The sequence below is a fragment of the Chionomys nivalis genome, chromosome 26 (assembly GCF_950005125.1).
Source record: "Chionomys nivalis chromosome 26, mChiNiv1.1, whole genome shotgun sequence".
Taxonomy (NCBI): Eukaryota; Metazoa; Chordata; class Mammalia; order Rodentia; family Cricetidae; genus Chionomys; species Chionomys nivalis.
The window spans coordinates 28,363,101-28,383,658 of NC_080111.1; the positions used below are offsets into that span (position 1 = coordinate 28,363,101).

Genomic DNA, 20,558 nt, shown 5'->3' on the forward strand with positions numbered 1-20,558 from the left:
TTGGTTGGCTGTCCCCTGTGCATTCAGACACTGGTTGTGCTTATATTCTTAGACCACAGATTCTGTGAGTTCACCCGTACCTCCTTAAACGTTGAATGTTACAACAGAAATGTTAGAGCCCATACCAATTTTCCCAGCATATGGATGGCTTGATCTCTTTTCCACCTCGCTCTATATTCTCAGTATATTTCTTAATTGTATTTGAATTTTTACAGATTTTGAGGTTGGTTGTTTTTGGATTTATCTTTTCCAGGGGAATGACCTGTCATCTGACAGACATGTTCTTGTAATTCTTAAACTATATGTCTTAACAATTGTAATACTTCATCATGATATTTGGTGCATTCACCAAATATTTGATGAATTCTTTATATTATATGCTATTTGGTGCATTCTTTATATCAGTGATTTTTGTGTGTGTGTGCCTGTGCTGACAATTTATCGAGGCTTGTCTGATTGGAGCTTACATGAGTGGACATACAATATCAGGACTTTTTTGTAATAAAAGACAATTCAAAATAAATATGTATTAAAAACTATGCCAAACACCAAGGAATAATGAACATTTACAAATTTTAAGAAAATCACTTAGGATTAATCGTTTTCATTTTCCCCACAAAATAAATAGCTCCCTTAACTCCTATTATGCAGAGGAAAAGAGTCAGACAGAAATAAAGTCAGGCCCACGGCACAGTCACCATGTTATTTTACATGAGGAAAATCTTTACCAAGATTAAGGCACATAAAAGTATCCGAGGAAAACCAGGGGCAAAGTTGAGAAAAACTTCAGATGGAAAGTCCATACCCCTTGCGAAAATTAATAAACACCCACAAACTTGCATTTTCAGGTTTTCAGTCTAACCTCCAGCCCCAAATCCAAACAAACACCATAAAAATTAAGTTGGCAACAGGCCTAGCCAACTCTACTCCCTGTTTAGCCTTTGGAGCCTTTCGAGCCAATGACAGGAAAGTCTGTGGTGTGGATGGAACCAGAGCGAGAGGAGAACCCCGCTCTTCTCTCTGTGCGGCATGCGCATCTCCACACTGCTCTGTGGAGGACCTCAGCGCTTGTGTGTGCTCTTCAGGCCCATTACAGTGAAGGTAGCAGCCGCCAGTGTCTCATACACCAGGAACAGCCGTGAGTGCTGTCTGGAGCAGCTTGGCGTCAAGGCCTTTGTAGAGTCCCATTATTCCAAAGCGCTTGAGTCCCTGGTGAAGAAGGTAGAGAACATCCCCAACACTCCCCAGGGTCTATGACGACCAAACCTCAGAACCAACTGTGCCGTCTGCATGGGGTAAGCGACTGTGGTGCAACCGCTTTGTCTATTGCACCAATGATGAACACATCCAGCGAAGAGAGCTTCTTCCGCTTCTTTAACAGCTGCCGTTTTAAGCCTTTGTAGAACGTGACCTGGATGGCAGGGTTGAAGACCAACAACAAGGAGAGGAAAGTGCCATTGCACAGAGCCAAGAGTCCTTCATCACGAATAATCTGGTGGAATGCCTCGATAATGCCTTCGTAGTTAGCTGGTTTAATGTCTTCATTCCAAAATTTTGCCCCTTGCAGCTTCAGCCTGGTGTTCACCACCCAGAGTGGAGTCGTCAGCAGCACGTTCGCCACTCCTGCAACAAATCCAACTATCAGACCTTTTCCTGCAGAAGAACGTTGACCTTTGACCCATACTGCTTTGAGGCTATTAAAAGTGTAGAGACTGACAAAATTGGAGCAGCAGAGACTGGAAATAACTGAAAACCACTCTCGGTATGGTGCCAGGAGGCCTCCTTCTTTAATAATTTCCAGGAACAAGTGCATGCGTAGTTTTTGGCTTTCTTTTCTCATCAACCTGAAGTCGAAGTCTAGCGGTATCCAAGGGAAAGAACACGGTCATAACAGTCACACTTCCCACGACTCCGCACGGCGTGTGCCAGACTTTCGTAGGACAACACAGAGACCATAATGCCACACTTTCTCCCTCAGATGCCGCAACGTGGGCTCCTCTATATCAGTGTTTTCAATTTAGCTAAAGAGAGACTTTCCGAATCTTGTTTTCTTTGTTACGGTTCCCAGGTTTCCAACAGAAGAGGAAAATCCCAACACTATGTCACTGGATTCAACCTGGATGATTACAGGCATCACCTAAAAGCCCTCTCAAAGGAAATACAAATAGTTAATTTTAATATTTAAATTTTGGACATCTTATGCAAACTTAATGATAATCTATTTAGTTAAAATGGTACAAAGCATATTGAATCTAGCATTTGTACTGATGTCGAGGGGATAGGAATGTTTTCACACAAAATGTACAGTAGCTATGAAATAACAAAGTTAAAATCTGTAATAAATGTTAGTTGATGTTGTATAGGGGTTCCCAGACTTGACTGCATATCACAACAAACACAAAATATTTTTTTAAACATAAATATAGGCTGTTCCTTTTTCGAATCTCTGATTTTATAGATGGGCTTAGGTTAGGTTCTTTACTTTAAAAAATTTGATAATTCTATTGTCTCCTGAGGATGTTGAAAATGTTGTATTTTATTAACAGATGTGAGAAGTGATTTCCTGTTATTATTATCATTATTGTTAATTTTCCAGAGCTAAGGACTGAACCAGGGCCGTGTGCTTGTTAGGCGAGTGCCCCACCACTGAGCTAAATCCCTAACCCTAACCTCTAATTATTTTCTAGAGTGTTCTTTTTTCTCTGTGGCTTTCCAGAGGGTGTTGCATGGACGATTCCTGGGGCACAATGACAGTTTGGATTTGATGGAGAATCCACGTATGGGAGTGTATTGGAACATCTGGGCCGTGGACTCCAAGCCAGGTGGTGTTTCATGATTACTCCTGATCACAGCCATCCCATCTGCCGTGAAAGACAGAAACACAGTGCATAGGTGGGAACAGGCAGATGTAAGCTGTTTGGGAAAATATTTAACCACTCGAAATTTTTTTTTAAACAAAGCAATAAAATGTAGTTTTGCTAAAATCATGTGAGCGATTCTCCTTGGCAGCAGTATTTTATAATTAGGTGTGATTTTCATTCAAAAAGCTTTTTGGTGTGTGCAATCTTCCATTAGGATATAACAGGTAAAGGGTTCTAACGTGAATGCTTTCTTTTTGTCTCTATATGCCAATGAAAAGCATTCACTTTATTGTAAAATACACCTAGAAGATAATTAGACCACTTTCTACTTTGGATAAATGAAACTTGTTTCTGATGAGAAGTGTTTGTATTTGATGATGTATGTGCTATAAAGTGGTTTATTTATTGAAATGTTGCTGATGCAATGAGCTTATCGCAAGTTTACTCCAATGCTTTAAAAAAGGAATTAGCTTCTTATAGACTTCTTATAGGTCATTTTAGGAACTCTAATTACTTCTTATATACTAACTACTTCCCTTTATTTGTTTGAGCAGTAAGAAAATGTACCTTAAAATGTCTGTATAACAGTAGAATAATAAGATAAATATAATCTTGGATCAAATCTTTGTTGGGACAGAGAGTTAATTCAATAATTTCCAGTTATTTTTTTCAGGCACAATTTAAGCTCTCAAAGGACAAACTGTTACTCAGTAATTTTTCCCCATAAAGTAAATTAAATTACAACTCTGTTCTTTTCTGGTTAAAATAATAATCAATATTATAAAATGTTGACTATATAGGTGATTTCCTGTAGCAATTGCCAATGTACTTTATTTATTTATGTATGTATATATTTATTTTTACAGTAGTAACCCCTCACATGTTGCAATTGCCTTTCTTTGAGAGAAGTTAAAAACCATGTTGCCACTGTTGAAATGTGAGATATTAATATGCCAAGGGTCTGGGTAAATTTGTAGCCAGTGGATTCTGGCAATAACACATTCCAAAGCCTGGAGGAAGGGCTGTGCATGTGTGGTCTGCTCTCCTTGCCTGTAGATTCAGATATGTATGTCACCTACACTTAGCCAAGTCTCACAGCCTGCGAGGTGGGCGTCTCCTTTGTCACCGTCACAGGCTCCACTCCCCGGCCTTCTCCTTATCCCCCGCCACCCAGTTATCTGATTTGCTTCTTCTCCAGTGCTTGAGTACTGGAGTTCTGTATTCTACATAAATCTTAAGACTCAACTCTCACGTGTCATTTTTTGTGTTTATGTTTGTGTTTATAGTTCACTCCTTCATTTATTATCACTTATTGGTAAAAAGGCATATTAATTTCATTATTATTGGTGTGTGGTGTGTGTGTGCGTGCACACGTGCATGGGTATGTGCATGCGTGTATGTATGTGTGTGTGTGTAGGTCAGAGTACAACTTTTGGGAGCTGCTTTGTTCTTTCTATCACAGGTTTCAGAACTTGCATCCTCAGGTTTGAATGGCAAGTGTCTCCATCTACTGAGCCAGCTCCATGGTCCTCTTCAGCACTCTTCCTCTAGTCAAAGGTGTCCCTTAGGAATCCCCAAACAACCCAGGCTGTTGCCAAGACTATAGGTTACTCTCCACAAACTAACAGCAAGGCCCCATTACTGAAAACAATACCTATCAAACTCATTGAACCTGGAGAAATTGAGCTATGCCCATACAGAGCCTTCATCCGTATGTCTTAGACTCTTCTGTACAGGAAGGTACTCTGCACACTACTAAAGGAGAAACATACACTGTAGGAAGTTAAGGCCTACCAGGCGAAAAGGAGCCAACCTGGAGTCTGCCTGGAGCAGTCAAAGGTTCTGTCTGTGCCTAGCCAATAAGGAGCGACCATGCAGTGTTCCCTGAGTGCCTAGCAACAGGCGCTGTCAGGGGTCCTGATTGAGCCTAGCCAATGAGAGACGAGCATAAAATGTCAACTGTCAGGCTCTGAACCTGGGTGCTGAGAGGGTATATAAGTTTTCCTGGCTGTTAAATGCATGAGACCTTCTGCTTGACTCCCGGCGTCTGTCAGTTCTGTCTGTTAACACTGCGCCTTTTCACCCACTCCCCTGGGGAGACGTTAGGACCCAGCAATAATAAACGCTGTTCTTTTTTTTTCAAAGAGCAATCAAGAACTTTAGCTTAGATGTTGCCTTTTACTTTCTGTTTATATATATATATATATATATATATATATATATATATATATGTATATATATAAACCAATTTTGTGGAGTACAGGTTTGCTATGACCTGATGATGCTCTAGATTTTTCTCAGATTCTGTTGTTATGTCCCCTTTTCATTTCTGATTTTGTTAATTTGGATATCCTTTCTCTGCCTTCTGGTTAATTTGAATAAGGGTTTGTCTATCTTGTTGATTTTTCTCGAAGAATATTTATTTTTTGTTTTGTTGATCCATCCTATTATTCTTTTTGTTTCTATTTTTTTTTATTTCAGCCCTCAATTTGATATTTTCATTGTTTTTGACTTGTTGTCCTCTGTGTACTGTTGGTCATTTTTATCTTCATTTATATCACTTGTTTAATTTTTCTTAGAAAGAGATGTTCAATTTTTATTATATTAAAAATAATAAAAAATAAAAGATATTTCTTGAAAGGAACTCTGAAATTCAAATTTCATCCAGCAGCTTTAACTTCACTTTGTTTCACCCTTGGATTCTGTTTTTCATCGTTTGCAACTTTTACTTCTTTTAGAAAACAAGATTTTATTTAATTTCTCCCAATTCCCCTAGACAATCATTCTTGGAGGATGCTTCTTCATTTTTAACTTGTTTCATCTTATGCTTTTCTTTGGTGCTTTTGCTTAGCCGCGTTCTTAGTTTTCTCCTTTATTCTTTCTTATAACGATAGGTGCCATTTGCTATGTGCTTAGGCACCACGTTGGATATTTCCACAAGTTAGCAGCTGTCATTTGCATTTAACTGGGGATGAAGTTGAGGCTCAGAGTAGAGAATCTTGGCCTAAAAATCTCTATGTAGCTTGAAAGACCTGGCTTTCTCCATAGTCTCTGGGATGATGAGAACTTATTTGATATAGAAAGGTTCATTTTCTGATCCTAGAGAAGCTAAATAAGAAGGTGAACCCAAAGAAAAACATATAGGCATCCTCCTGAATATTAACCTTCATCAGGCGATGAAAGGAGACAGAGACAGAGACCCACATTGGAGCACCGAACTGAAATCTCAAGGTTCAAATCAGGAGCAGAAGGAGAGAGAGCACGAGCAAGGAACTCAGGACCGCAAGGGGTGCACCCACACACTGAGACAATGGGGATGTTCTATCGAGAACTCACCAAGGCCAGCTGGCCTGGGTCTGAAAAGGCATGGGATAAAACCAGACTTGCTGAACATAGCAGACAATGAGGACTACTGAGAACTCAAGAACAATGGCAATGGGTTTTTGATCCTACTGCACGTCCTGGCTTTGTGGGAGCCTAGGCAGTTTGGATGCTCACCTTACCAGACCTGGATGGATGTGGGTGGTCCTTGGACTTCCCACAGGGCAGGGAACCCTGATTGCTCTTAGGGTTGATGAAGGAGGGGGACTTGATTTGGGGAGGGGGAGGGAAATGGGAGGTGGTGGTGGGGAGGAGGCAGAAATCTTTAATAAATAAATAAATAAAAATAAAATAGAAAAAAGAATGTAAAAAGAAAGGTTCATTTTCTGTTATGCTTTTGGAGGCTTCATGGTTGGTTGGTTTCATAGCTTTTGAGTTTGCGGTGAAAGAAAACAGTGGTTGGAAGCGAAGTTGTTCATTTTATGGATCGAAAGTAGAACAGAGCAGCAGAGAGAGCCGAAGAAGCTGAGATTTCAGTACCACCACCGAGCATGGGCTCTTCCCACTCGGCCGTACTTCTCAAATGCTTCACAATGTCAGCCCCCAGCAGCTGACAGATGGAGAACTAAGCTTCTTTCCATTCTTCCCCAACTATGGGCAGGTTAAATTCTGTGTAAACTCCTAGAAACTCGGTGATTAGCAGTTATCAGTCTATCTCCCAGTGTCCATGTGTTGTATTTCTTTGTTGGACTAAATGATACATGGCTTGTTCGTCTAAACTTCCATTTTTTCTCTAAGTAGTGTTATGGAGTAGTAGAGCTAATTTCTATTCTTACTCAGTTATCATGGTGATAATTTTAATTCTTTTCCTGTGGTTGTAATCAAGAGGAAACTGCTTTGATTCATCTGAAACACGTTCACATCTCATTTCCGCTTTATTTAAGTCTGTCTCCCAATACCTCCTAGATAGCTTTCTCCAACTCCTTTCCTTAACAGAAGAGCCTAAAATAATTGATTCAATCCCCATATTCTGAAAGGCAGTACCTACAATGGTTCCAGGAAGTTAGTAGCTATTTAAGAAATAGCTACGAAAAACAATAGAGTTATAAGACATATTCTGAATCCGTGACTGGATTCCATACTGCTTTGCATTGATATAAGCTAAACAGAGAAGAAAATATGATGCCCTCTTGATGCATTGATGGTGTGAGATAGCACTATTGCAAAACTTTTTGGGGAGGGTGGGGGGGGGTTAAAAAAGTCTCCTTCCAATTCAAAGTTAAAAACACTTGCATCCAATTCAAACATCAATCAACACAGATATGGCAAAAGAACAGGATAAAAGAAAACAGAAGGAGAGCAACAAGATTCCCCAGGCTTCCAAAATGTGGGAGGGTATATTCTCAAGGTAGCTGAGGAGAACAGGGGAGCAGAAATGCAGATGGGAGGCATTACACAGACGTGGTTCCAGCTGACCAGTCATATGACTTCCCCAAGTTAATTAACTTCCCCGTGCTTCAGCACAGATCCACGAATGCACCTAGTACTGGTTTCCTGTTTCCAACGGAAATGATAAAGTTAGGATTAATGAAGTGGTGCCGAGAAATGTCTCCAGTTACAGGAAGAGCGATTCAGCAGAAATATAAAATCTTGTAATTGTCCCATTGGAGATCCAAGGGTTGAGCAGGAAGGGCATGAGTTACAGCAAAGCTGCCTTAATTGAGTCTGCATAGGCCAATTAGAACAAAAATCAACACATTTTAAGAATTTGATCCATATAGATAGGCAATTAAATGAATTCAGATGGACCAAAAGAATTTTGTTCTTTAGTTAAAAAAAAAAATTGGATCTAAATTATTCTTGGACCTGTCTCCACACCCACCTTATCTGAGCAGCTTTATTATTTTGTTGTTAAAAGAACCAAGAGGAAAATTTTAATCCCATTTTAGGTATAACACTAAATTGTTTTCAATTTATTTGTTTAAGTTAGGACGCGCAGTTGCATTTACAGCATTTAGGACTGAAGATTTTAAATTGCATTTTAGAGGAACCACACTGGACAAAATGTATTTCACGATACAGATCAAAATTGAAAAAGTTTATGAGCTATATACATCTGATGGTTTCATTGCCAAAGGAAAGGCCAAAGCAGATGGGGAATCTGAAAGGCATGTGAGCGCTAAACCAAAACTCAGCATAAATGATGTGCAAGTCACAGTGCGCAAAGCACCCTCGGCACATTGCAGTCTGTGCCTTTGAGAGACGCGAGCATGCGCGAGGAACGGAGCACCATTTTTCCTGCAATGAAGACTTTGCCAGTAGGGAAAAGAATAGAGAGGAGAGATAACTTTGCAGAGTGGTCAGCATTTACCTGCAGGAGTCACAGGAAATGAGTTTGCAGTTTTCTCTCGGAGAAAACCCGAACTTCTCTTATCCTTTCCCTTACTCTCACGATCAGTCTTTTATGTCAGTGGAAGTAAGAGGCTCTGTGGACAGGAGCGCTTTCCAACAGTGCGTTTTCTGTTGTGAGGTTTGCTATCCCAGGTTATAAGTTATAATGGCTCTGGTGAAAAATGCGGTTGGGAGAATTTTATAACCTACCCTGCTTATTAAGGAAAATGACTTAATAGTTGGTGTTTTAGATCATAAGAACCTATTTCAGTACATCAAATATTAAGACACAAAGTCCGAAAGAATTTCTTTGGAAACTCTGATGAGACCACTTCTGGCGGCCTCTGATAAACAGTGATGTAACCCACGTTATCTTTTGATACTCACCTAGCAACATAGAGCACACTCCCAGTCCGTCACAGAGTCAGCAAGGTGTTATATTTTTTTCTGTTTTTAGTTTATGTTAGTGCAAAACAGTATTGTGTAGATGTGATCAATAGTTTTAAAAGCTATTACGGAGTGAACATTTATGGTTTCAGGACTGGACATGTCATCTACACGCGGATGGCATTGCAGAGGATAAAAGATAGAAACATTTTAACCACAAGGTGGCAGTAAGAGCTATATAAATTGAACAGGGGATTTCAACTGAACGCTAACTTCAGGCCGATCTCCGAGGACATGATTGTCAGAATAAATAGCCTCTCCTAACGCGGCGCACGCAGCAAGCCTCAGCAAAGCTGCTTGCTCTTGGCCTCTGCGGATAAGCACCTTCCAGATGGCAATCGGGATAAGCGGGGCTATTCCCGGGTCCCCAGTAAACGCCTGTTTTTGAATTGAGGAACAAAATTGTGATGTAATATTTGTTTTTGCTTTGGTTCAACCCAAGGAACAATTAAGGTAAAAAGGTACAGATAAACATTCCCAAGACCCTAAGTCCAGAACCTTTGCCGAGTGCCCCCATTGCATATGCTTAATTTAAACTGCCTTATTTTTTGTATGAACAATAAATTTATGTAAAGTTTTGAAAATGTTTTACTGGCGTACTATTTTGAAACTCTATTACTACCTTCTAATCTTGAAAATATGCTCTTTAACCTGTCTATCTTTGTCATGAAGATAACAGTGTTGTCTACTAGAAGTTAGACAATTGTGTTGTGAGAGTCTGGTCAACAGAACCAGAGAAAGCCCGCTGAGATTCGGCTCACCTAAACCATGCCCAAGTGGAAACAAACATTGCACAGGCCAACAGATTTCCAGGTGAATGAGATTTTTCTTCTCTTTCTGTTAAAGGATAGGAAGGTCCTTCGCTGGAAATGCAAAGGACAAGAAGGTGTAGATTGAGGAGTCATTAATGTCCGAGCTGTTTAAATAACGTTCAAGAGGGGAGCTAAGTTCCACATACAGTTAGAACTTGATAATGTTTCAAAACCACACGGCAAGCCAAAACTCATAATGCAGACCGGTGAAGGAAACTTGCTTTGGCTGGAATAATGGATGGTTCTCCCATTCTCCTGGTGGCAGTCTGCCTACATGTCAAAGCTGGGGCCAAGAAGCTGAGGCGAGCCATGCACCTGCCCAACCCCGCCTTCCGCCGCAAACCTTGTGCGAGGCAGTGGTGACTGCACTTTGGTTTGTTGCGGATATTGCTGAAATGCTGGGGAGCACTGGGTAAATTACATATGCCTAAATGTAGTCCGGTTCCCTAAAGCTGCTGCTCAAATATGTGGCGGTAGAATCTCTGGAATATATAGGTAGTAAAGAGAGCAGGCGGATGAAGTCTGCCATACCACGGCGTTCTCTCAGCTGCTCTAGTTTGAATCTCCTAGCACTGTTGTTTAAACTAGCTCGAACAGCGGACTAATCAGTGTTACACAAGGATGCGAGGCTTACAACGGCTAACCGGCAGAATCAATAGCAAGGGAGAGAAAATTTGACACCGACTTCACAAATATTTTAGAACAAGGACTGCTACTGGAGGTTGAGACCATTGACAAGGATGAAGCATTTAAGAAAAAAAAAATCCCAAACTCTAGTGGACTGCTCCACAGGGATGTAGTGGCTAACAGAGCATCAAAACCTAGCTGCATTTTCACACCGACCTTCAGATTAAACATGAAACTGAATTCAGCGTAAGCGATTGCATTTTTAAGTCAAAAAACCATTATTACTTAGTTTACTATTATTGCCCTATTCATAAAAGGCAAGATCAAAAACATTCAGTGGGGAAATTTGTTTGGCTGTCTTTAATTTAGGTTAAAAAATATATAATACAAGCCAGTGAGATGGCTTAGTTGGTAAGGGTGCTTGCTATCAAACCTAATGGCTGAAGTTTAATACTGGACCCACAGGGTGTCATCTGACTTCCACGTGTACATCAAGTGTATGTATGTGTGCGCACACACACACTCACACACTAAATAAATGAATAAATAAGCAAGGAAATAAATAAGCATAATAGAAAAAGTTGAAAATTTTAAGTACCTATTTTATTATTTTTCTCATAAAACTAAGCTATTAATCTAAATTTAGGCTGACTTGAATATTAAAATTACGATAGCAGCAGACCTATATATTTACAAAGTCACTATCATGTGACATGTGGAAATGCTTGTGTCACATGATTGGCATGGGCACTGCATGGTGGTGTTGTTATTTAGCCAGGAAATAAAATCCAGTAACATTAGTGACACCATAGTGTGAAATGGCAGCAGATACTGCTCTTATGCCCATATCCACTCACAAAGGCACACTTCAGAACGAGGCTAAAAGTTAGCATCTCCCAGATTTTCTATCTACCTTCTCACTTTCATAAAATATCATCATATAAACTATACATTGAATCTAGGAAGACCAACTGCTGAGAAGTCAGTAATAGTCTATTGTTTGAATGTTGATCGACTATGCATCATAGTTTGTTTATCCATTCATTATTAAGTGATTGGAGTGTTGTTGTTTTGCCTATTAATATTATTGTAGGGTTGGAGCTGTGGTTCAGCAGCTAAACACACTTGCTGCTCTTCCAGAGGATGAAAGTTTGATTCCAAGGGCTCACCTTGGGCTGCTCATACTGCATGGGGCTCCAACTTCAGAGTCTTTGACACTTTCTTCTGGCCTCTGCCAGCACTTCCACAAGTACATGCTTGTGTGTGTGTGTGTGTGCACGCTCACACACATGCAGTAAAATAAATACATCTTCAGAAGAAAAGAATAAAGTGGTTGTCAACATTTGTTTTCAGGTCCGTATGTTGCATTTTGGTTTCTCTTGGATAAATATTGAGGAGGAGAATTCTGGGCTTTCTGATGAAAGTATATCTAATGTTTCAGAAAGGTCTGGCAAGCTTTCTTTTGTAACTTGTTTGCCATTCTTGGTACTTATGTTTTTATACCCAAGTCACTTTGGTTTTGAATTGGAGACCTAAATATAGTTGGTGCATTTATTGTCAATATTGCTGGTACATGAATTAATAAATGCCATTGAAACAGGAGAAAATATTCCTCCCCTTTCCACCTTGCCAAAGATGGTATATCTTCACGGGACTGCCAGGAAGGTTACTGCAACAGAGGCACTCATGGCACAGAGTACGGTGCCGGGCACACAGTTCATGTTGAGTGTGTCAGCTGTAGCTATCACCTGACAAAATGTTAGGACGGAAGAGAAGATGCAAGCCCAGAGCTGTGCAGGTGGAGGCACCATTGTGCTGCCCGGCTGCCATCTCTCCCGAGGAGCACAGCTCTGACAACTGCCGCCGTCGGCTGCATCTCTGGCTAATCATATATTTTCACGTACACTAAACAGATGAAAGCCAGTCGGAAGGAAGAAAGCACAGGAAAGCGCAGAACCTAATAATATTCCAAACTGCAAAATGAGAAAATAACATAAGGGCAGACTCCTAAGCTGGAAATTATAACAATTTAAGGTTGGAAATACTTTTCTAAGCACTTTTTTTTTTTTGGTGGTCTTCCCCAAACTGTGATTGTTTAGTTTAAATCTATGATTGTTTTTAACTCTGTCCTGTCGGCTTCAGTACTTAGCCCTTCCTTCTGATAAAAGAGCAGTGATGACAGCATCCAGGGACCCAGCACCCCGTTCTTCCCCCTCCTCCTTTTGGTTGTTAAATGCACTAATCTTTAAGGCTCCTTAATCTGCAGGTAGCACTATTAAATACAGGGATGGAGAAAAGGGAAAAAGATGATCAGGTTTGTAAAAGAGTTGAATTTTTGCAAACAAGCCAAGTGTTGTGCAAATGTGTGATTTACTCAGAATGACCAACACCTTAGCAAGAAGTCCTCTAAGCACCCTCTGGGTGATCTGAAACCTCAACGTGTCCAAGGTACTGTGGTCAAGCTCTGTTCCCAGTCCAAAAGTATTACACGAGGCCCTTCATTTCCACAGCTCAGAAGGTCTTCTGTGCAGTTAAGTGTCGGTTCTGATATGGAACCATATCGATATTAAATTGACTTGGTAGAAATGCATAGCGGTTCTGTCCAGAATGAAACTGGATTAAGATCAAGAGGAGTACAAGGCTTACCCCTCATTAACCAAGCACAGGCTGAGAGAGGTTTAGTGTCTGGAATGAACTTCACCAATTCATCAGCTGGAAAAATGTGCACATTCTCTGAATGGCCGTTTGGTTTAAGGTAGATGCTAGAAAGTTAATTAGACACTAGAAAGTTGGGTTTCACAAAGCCAGGGATTGGTCTGAAATATGTTCAAAGGCTCAAGTGAAAGAGGCCAGCTGTAGGGCAGGGTAATCTCAAGCCTGGAGGAAATCGTGCGAATCGCGAGAGTGTGCGCTAATATAAAATTTTTACACGGTGGAGATGGTGTGCTTCTTGGGGGCCATTCATCATCAATATATTGACCCGACTATGCTTGCCCTCTCTGCATCACAAGGTAAAAAAAAATTACACATTTCCCTTTGTGCCTATTTAAAAACCAATACTGCAAACACAGGGAAAGGAAGACAAAAATCAAAACTTTATAGGTCTTAGCGGTCCCACTGGATGCTGCTCATAGGCTTCATGTTCTTTTACATTTCATTCACACTCCCAAATGATATCCACTTACCTTACTCATCTGGTGTTCCTGATAAAAACGCTCGTTTAACCATGGTGTGAATTTCTTCAGGTGTTTTTCCTTTCCTGGTTTCCATACACCATAAAGAACCTGTAGCTAAGTGTAGGAGGGACAGGGAGAAACCAAACATGTTTTGCCAGGAGCTCTGGGGGATAGCATGGTCGATTACACACAGAGAACACCACACTCTGCCCTTTCAGCCTTTGGACAAGGCACTAGCCCAGGTATGTATTTGTTCATCAGAAGGTGAAATGCATTTCTCTTTCCTCTGGTTCTGTCTGTCTTCAGGGATAACTGTGAACAACAGGTTGATGAAGAAATGGCTTTTTCTGAGCTCCAAGTCTTTACGCTGTCTGTTGTTGTAGTCAGCACTGCATCTTGGAGAACCTGGACCAGTTTCCTTGAGGATGAAGACCACTTGGAGACCGAAGTCCTGCTCAGCACAGAGATTTTGCTCATGGGCTCATTAACACGCCAAGGGGAGGTTGTCTTTTGACTGTTACATAGCCATAGGTGATGTGGGACCATTGTCAAAGAAGACACCATGCTTGCTTGAAGATCTAAAGGAAAAGAACACATAGATCACAACAATGGCTGCTGCACCATCTACCCAATCTTCAGGGCAGCTCGTTCCTTTCTGAGAGCTGGGTGGGGGTGTGCATCATTAGAGGACTTTGGATTGCCATATGACAGAAACATCTAGTAGAACATTATGCTTTTTTCAGTCTATTTTGTTTTTATTTGTATGTATGTATGTATGTATGTATGTATGTATGTATGTATGTGTGTGTCACAGGCACACGGGTGTCTGCCCAGCCCAGAAGAGGGTGTCAAATTCCCTGGAGCTGGAGTGATGCGTTGTTGTTAGTTTCCTGACAGAGGTGCTGGGAACTGAATTGGCATGCTTTGGAAGAGCAGCAATGTCGGGTCCAGCCTGACAAAATTCATGTTCCTGGGTAGGAGCATGAGGGTTAAAATTATTAAGTAAAAGGAATAGAGATAGGAGAGAAATAAAAGGCAGAAACACAGAACAGTACTGGGAGGGACATTCAGTGAATACTCAATCTGCCTGCGTTTATTTTCCACACACTTATATACTCCACTCCAGAAGGGGTTGGGGGAGGCAACAGACTTCACTAACATGAAAGGAAGCATAGACCAAGTATCCTGCAAGCAGCCACTCCCCGAAACCTCCTGCCAACATAAAGAAGCAGGAATACACTTGAGTTCTCTGCCTTTTGATCAAGGTAGAATGGATTCACCTCTATACTCAAAATATTAACTAACCACACTCTAGGTCAGCATCTCTTGTTTGTATCCACAAACAACTTTGTGAGAGCAAAAGCAAGCTCAAGCTCTTGACCTTTAGTCAAGGTGGAGCAGGACTCACATCTGTGGGCCCTGGCAGAGCAAGTTCTCTTAACCACTGAGTCATCTCTCAGGCACCCGTGCACAGCTTTAACCCTCTTGCCTGGAAGCTTGACTCCCTGGATACACACCCACCTCCCCCGACCACCGTAAAAGCTACTTGGGTTTCTTTTTTGTTTTCATCACTCAAGAATTCCTTTTCTTATTTCTTTGAGAGTTTCATACGATGTTTTTAATTGTTCATTATTGGAGTTATATTCTCGTATATTTTGGCCTTTATGAAGAAACGTTTTTAAAATGATCTTTCAAACTTTAAAATTCTTTTCCTCTCAAGAATTGAAACAGCAATGGTAGTAACACACTGAAACATTGGTCGTTGGTTTGAGAATGAAATGACAAAAATTAAATCTAATTAATTTCAATTCAAGTGAGAACAATGGCTCCTTTATCCCTCACCCACAATGCATCCTGGCATATGCACGGCACTCATCTGCTTTACTCAGCTCTATTCGCCCTGATGATGTGGGGAGGATCTGCTTGTAGGGTTATGGGGGTGGCTGAACACTAACACCCTTCACGGAGCAGGTGGTAGCAGAAGCTCTTGGAATCGGTGCAGTGTCAAGAGGAAGTCTGGAGCAGTCTCTCTGAAGATGAAAGGACAAAGAGTGGGGGCAGATGAAAGCCAGTTCCAGCATCAGACAGGCAGATCCGAATCTATAGACGCATTACGTGTGGCTCCCGTGCTCCTAGCGGCTGCTCTTAGGAGCAGAGTGAGTGGCCAGGGGCTGCGTGCCGCATGCTTTGTAGTGACAGGAGTGCATGTGGTGCTTCCTGGTTGTGGAGGCGGATCAAATGGACTTGGGCGAATAAATTATAGGTTGGAAACTTGCTGCTCCAGGGTTAGCAGACACTACCCCTATCATTTGATAGTGAGTGTTGTTTGGCTCGGAGGTGTGTGAGAAGAGAAACTTGGAACCAGGCCACTTGAGGCCTTCTCAGGTTCACCAGATACCAACACAGCACTTAATTGTATATTTTTTTTTGATACAGGGTCTATGTAGCTCTGGCTGTCCTGGAACACACTATGTAAATCTGCCTGCTTCTGCCTCTATGTGCTGGGATGAAAGGCATGTACCATTCACTACATCAGGCTTTAATTGTTTAAGTATTAGGAACACTACCCAACACAGGCCCTGTGCTACAAGCTGATGGTAATTAATACCAATTATCTCATCTATGTGTTTCAGAAACACAGCATTCAGTAGAAGGATCCACAGAGGTAAGCACTAAATGAACTATAGTAGATACATAATTAGGACCTGAGAAGACAAGGGAAGTCATCAGCCTTATGGAGGTAAGAATAATCTCTCAGCAGCCCTGTTTTTTGTCTCCTTTTGTGAGTGAAAAAGTCACAAAGAAAGTTCTTCCACAAGAGACTCCACCATGATCCTGGTTGTGGTGGCACATGACTTTAATCCTAGCACTCAGGAGGGAAGGCAGAGGCAGGCAGATCTCTGTGAGTTCAAGGCCAGCCTGGTGTACATAGTGAGTTCCAGGACAGCCGGAGCTACATTGTTTTGAAACAGACAGAAAGACAGACAGACCTACTTATGCATACAACAGGAGTTCTGTACCTGTAGGTTGTGCAACATGGATAAAAAATAGTCAGAAAAAACTTGAAACTGTATTAAATATATACAGATGTTCTTTTGTTATCACTTCTTGAATACTATTGTATCATAACTGCTAATGCAGCTCTTACATTGTGTAGGATATCGCAGATAATGGCTTAAAATATATGGGAGTGCACATGGTCTATATGAAAACTGTTATTTCATATAAGAGATTTGAGACCCCATATATTTTACTATTCGTGGAGGACCTTAAAACAATTTTCTGTAGATGTTGAGGGTGGTTTTTTCATTTTTTTGGTTAAGGTTATATTGAAAGCCTTCACCTAGCTCAGTTAGGTAAGGGGGATTTAATAAAATGATGGAAATAAGCCAACATCCAACTGCTGGATCTGGAGACTGTTAGCTGCGTTTGTTAGCTTTCGGACATTGACAGAATGCTTGATGTAAGCAACCACAAAGAAGGTTTATCTTGACTCATGGTTTCAATGTTCAGTCCACAGTTGTTGGTCTGGTACATCTGGGGAAACACTGTGGTGGCAGGGGCCTGTGGCTGAGGACAGTTCACATCACTGTAGACAGAAAACAAAGGGCCAGGAACAATACCCTTTAGAACTGCTGTCAAGAACCCATTTCTTCCAAGCAGGTCCTGAAGGGACCAGTATCTGCCCAAGACACCCCAACACCAAGTTCTCAGCACAGTGAAGATTTATTTGTCCCATAGAGAGAAAAGAGGTAATGAGACAAAGACAGGAGATAGAGGACAAGAAAGAAGGGGACAAAGGACCACCTCTGGATAGAGGGGAGACAGACAGAGCTCATAGGCAAATGGCAGTTTATAAAGGTAACAACTGTGTTAGGATGAGTTGGTTAATTTTGATTGGACAGGTTAATTAGGGTAGCCAAAAGGAGGCTTTGATTGCTGGACTTTAATACTTTAATAGCTGGACCTTGACAGGAAGCCTCAGGAGGTGGGGGAGTGGCCAAACAAAGGAATAGACCTTAACCGTTAGCTCTAGGTGTGCAACCTAACAGTTTTAGCAAGAAAGAAGAAGTGGGGGAAGGACAGGGCTTGCCAGAGCCATGTTTGCTAGCTGGGCTTGCTAGAGCCTCTTCAGGTTCCACCTCTCAAAGTCTCTAAAACCTCTCAAAATAACACCATCATCTGGGACAAACTTTCAGTGCATAGCCTTGGGGGATCCTTCATACCAAAATCATGGCAGTAGTGCCAGGCACATGGCCACTCAGAAAGTCAACAAAGTCTAATTATACTTTAATCATTTTGGCATCCATCCTTTTCTTTTTCCTATATCCCTTCTTATTTCACAATCTGGGAAGGATTCAATTTGAGGAAGAAGACATTTACTGATTTTTGTCCCACTTCCCCATCTTTGACCTCTTATTGAATCCTGCCAAGTCCTCTACCTCCAAAATATTTCTGTTCCACTAGTCTGGCTGTCCATTGGCACTCACACAGCTGAAGTGAATGGAGCTTTCTGCCAGGGTCTGGTGCTTTAGAGGCCTGTGTTTCACAATCTATTATGAAGGACACACGGGTGCCTTTTAAAATTTACTTTCGTGTTCAGTGCTAACACAGTGGGTTTCTTTACCTCAAACATTTGAGCACATGATTAGCATGGTTCTGTTCTCAGAGAACTGCTTCTCCACAACTCTTCCACTTCTTATTGTTATGCAACAGTTACTTCTGAGATTAAGATATTCCATTCTGCGGGCAAACTCTTTAAAAGGGAAGGCAAACAGCTGAAAGGAGCTTCAGGAAGTTCCTGAAACTGATCAGATCCCTAGTGTCCTCCATACCCCCCCCCCCAGCCAGAGTAGACAGGACAAGGCAGAGAGTCACACTCAGACAGGCCAAGCTTCAAAGGAGACTGATACCCTGCAAGCAGCCTGGGAGAAGCAGAAACTAGCGAGGCTGCCTGGAGGAGGCTTACTGAGGCCCGGAAAGGACACTCTGCAACGTGTTGAGCTGCCTGCTGCAGGCTGCGCAGTATGTTCCAGGTTTCCAGTTATGGTGAACTGTCACCCATGCTGAGGTGCGCCTTGGTGATGCAATTTTCATTGAGTCATTTCTGCTTCCGTAAGAAACCCTTCACCCACATTCCTATGAGTAACTCAAATAAAACTCATTGGTTCATCAAGCGAGACTTTGGTAATATTCTTACTTTAGTCTGCCATGCAATCCCTATCTGGGGTGAGTAGACACGTGTATGATGCATCTTCCCAGAAAATGTTTTGTCACACAATGCTTGTTTAAGCCAATGAAAAGCGCATTACAACAAGCCATGTAGACTTCAGAGTTATTCCTGCACGAATGTGGAGACTTAATATATTCAAAGTGTTGTGTAAATCCCACTTCAATCTACATTTAGAATATTTCCATTATCCTCAAGAGAATCTTTAACTTGATTAGTAATCATCCTTCATTATTTTTTTCTATTCTGCAAATCCTTCCAGTGCCCTTGACAAGTGGGATTGTGGAAGGGACCTTGAAGTTGGCACAAGACACCCTGGGACCAAATTCTCAGCACAAAGGAGATTTATCTGGACCAGAGGGACAAAGGACAGGGAATTAGAGACAAAGACAGGAGATAGAGGACAAAGGAGAAGGGGAAAGGAACAAAGGAGGTGGGAAGAGGGATATTTGCCCTGGAGATAGAGGAGAAAGAAGTGACCCATAAGCAAATGATAATTTATAAAGGAAAAAAAAAACCCAGATATGCCCCTGTTAGGATAAAGTGTTTATTTTGATTGAGCTTATTAATTAGGGCAGTCAAAAGGGGGCTTTTGATTACTGGACTTCAATACTTTGATAGTTGAACCTTGGTAATAAGTCTCAGGAAAAGGAAGTAGCCAAATAAGGGAATAGACCTTGGTGGCCGGCTCTAGGAATGTAACCTAACAGTTTAGGAAGGCAGAGGGAATGGGGGGAAAGGGCAAGGCCTGTCAGAGCCATGTTTATCATGCTGGGGTCTGCTAGAGCCCCTTCAGAATGTACCTTATTTCTTGACAGATACGTGTATTTTTGATATCTCATATAAACAAGATAATGAATACATAGTCTCTTTTAATTGGCTTTTTTGCTTAATTGCGATAGGCTCTTGTCCAGTGTTATAATGTTCTCCAGTAGGGCTTAATGTTTACTTTTTTGCTTATGAAGTGGGAAAATTTCCAGATATGTGAAATGCATTCAAAAGATAGTAAGTATAAATGAGACAAATGACCACTAAAGTGACTGGCTTTTTCTTACTGTTTAGGTCGTAGTTTAAATATCTAACTAGATATCTAACTAGAGCATCCCAAGTAAAGAGCACCAATTCTTATTTTCATATTTTTCGGTCCTTACTGTATTTCTTTCAAAACTTTCGGATTTACTCTCTTGATGTGGGAGTGTCTTATATCCATTGCTTTCATTGGTTAATTAATAAAGAAACTGCTTGGCCTGATAGGTTAGAACATCGTGGGTGGAGTAAACAGAACAGAATGTTGGGAGGAAGAGGAAGTGAGCTCAGATACCATGCCTCCCCTCTCCAGAGCAGACATGATGAAGCTCCAGCCCAAGATGGACGTACGCTAGAATCTCCCTGGTAAGACACCAACTCATGGTACTACACACATTATTAGAAATGCTTTAGTCAAAATATGAGAATTAGCCAGTTAGAGACTAGAGCTAGTGGGCCAAGCAGTGTTTAAATGAATACAATTTGTGTGTTGTTATTTCGGGGCATAAACTAGCCAGGCCACCGGGAGCCAGGTAGCAGGAATGCATCCCACAGCTCCTTTAACACTCTCTCTCTTTCTCTCTCTGCGTGTTCTCATGCATGCATGTTTGTGTGTATAGCTTTATTACTAGACCATAGACCTCATGAATATATGAATCATGTCTGT

General features: G+C 41.3%; 1 pseudogene; it reads right to left on the reverse strand.

Annotated features, from left to right (window-relative positions):
- Positions 1–1,061: 1,061 nt before the first annotated feature.
- On the reverse strand, positions 1,062–1,956 carry LOC130866781 (peroxisomal membrane protein PMP34-like; annotated as a pseudogene).
- Between the last annotated feature and the right edge of the window lie 18,602 nt (positions 1,957–20,558).